This window comes from Arachis duranensis, chromosome 9, assembly GCF_000817695.3.
Source record: "Arachis duranensis cultivar V14167 chromosome 9, aradu.V14167.gnm2.J7QH, whole genome shotgun sequence".
Lineage (NCBI taxonomy): Eukaryota > Viridiplantae > Streptophyta > Magnoliopsida > Fabales > Fabaceae > Arachis > Arachis duranensis.
The window spans coordinates 36,908,561-36,910,456 of NC_029780.3; positions in this window are offsets into that span (position 1 = coordinate 36,908,561).

Genomic DNA, 1,896 nt, shown 5'->3' on the forward strand with positions numbered 1-1,896 from the left:
CAGTGGACGTCCATTGAGGTCTTCCTCAGTGGCGATCACTGCCTCTTTCTCCTCTCCAAATTTGGCCATGTTGATGGCTTTACACTCTTCTTTTGGATTTTCTTCTGTATTGCTTGGAAGAGTACTAGGAGGGAGTTCAGTAACTTTCTTACTCAGCTGACCCACTTGTGCCTCCAAGTTTCTAATGGATGGACCTTGTTTCAGTCATGAAACTTTGAGTGGTTTTGATTAAATCAGAGATCATGGTTGCTAAGTCAGAGTGGCTCTACTTAGGATTCTCTGTCTGTTGCTGAGAAGATGATGGAAAAGGCTTGCCATTGCTAAACCTGTTTCTTCTACCATTATTGTTGTTGAAACCTTGTTGAGGTCTCTATTGATCCTTCCATGAGAGATTTGGATGATTTCTCCATGAAGGATTATAGGTGTTTCCATAGGGTTCTCCCATGTAATTCACCTCTTCCATTAAAGGGTTCTAAGGATCATAAGCTTCTTCTTCAGATGAAGCATCCTTAGTACTGCCTGGTGCAGCTTGCATTCCAGACAGACTTTGAGAAATCATATTGACTTGCTGAGTCCATATTTTGTTCTGAGCCAATATAGCATTCAGAGTATCAATCTCAAGAACTCCTTTCTTTTGATTCGTCCCATTGTTCACAGGATTCCTTTCAGAAGTGTACATGAATTGGTTATTTGCAACCATTTCAATGAGTTCTTGAGCTTCTGCAGGCGTCTTCTTTAGATGAAGAGATCCTTGATACGTTAAAAATTTGATTTCACGTATAACCGGCAAGTATACCGGGTCGTATCAAGTAATAAAACTCAGTAAGAGTGAGGTCGATCCCACGGAGATTGGTAGATTAAGCAACTTTTGTTTAATGATGGATTTAGTCAAGCAAACATGGTTTTGATTTTATGAGCATTGTGATTTTTGAACATAATTGCAGGAATTTAAATGGCAAGGAATTTAAAGAATTGGAATATAGGAATAAAATGAAAGTAAATAACTGAAACTTAAAATGCAAGAAACTTAAATGACATCAAAGATAAATTGCAAGGAATTAAAGGTTGCAGAAATTTAAAGAGCATAAGAGCAAAGAGCAAGAAATAAAGGAACAGAATGTAGATGACAAGAATAATAAATTGACAGAATGTAGAAGGGAAATGGGGTGATGGGTGTTCAAACAACTAAAAGCAAAAGAAATAAGAATTAATGATGGAGAGGATCATTAGGGATCAGAGATACAAGTTCTCATGAATTGATGTTGATCAATTCCTTCTCAATCATGGGTATAGATCCATGGCAAGTGGGTAATTGAATCCCAATCTCTTGGTGATTCAATTTCTCTCAACATAACCAATTGCCACTCTCGTGATCTAATTGTTCATGAGAAGAGATGAAGCTCAATTTCTAATCCAAGCCACACAATGTCCAGAATCTCAACTTAGGGAGGTTACATCTCACATACCAACCAAAGTGTATTGATTAAGGAGATTATGAGAGGATGAACTCTAAACTGAACTATGTGGTTCATTTCTCAAGTTCACCACATAATTCATATAGATTAACCCCTCTCTCGATGGTGGTTGAATCTTTGAAGAACAAGAATTTCCTCTTGGATTAACCACTTGAATTGAGAAGGAAAAGAGGAGTTCATCAATGCATTCAAACAAGCAGAGCTCTTCCCCCTAATGAAAAATGGGGTTTAGTGAATCATAGCTCCAATTTCAACAACAATTCCATAAATGAAAAGTAAACTAAGTGTGAAGAAAGATGAAGAAGAAGAAGAAAATGCTTAAAAACTCAAAAATGAAGAGGAAAAGTTCCAAGAAGAACCCAAAATAGCTCTCCGGGTATCCTCCCGGAAGTGCTAGAGAGTTCTCCAAGTAAAAGTGCTA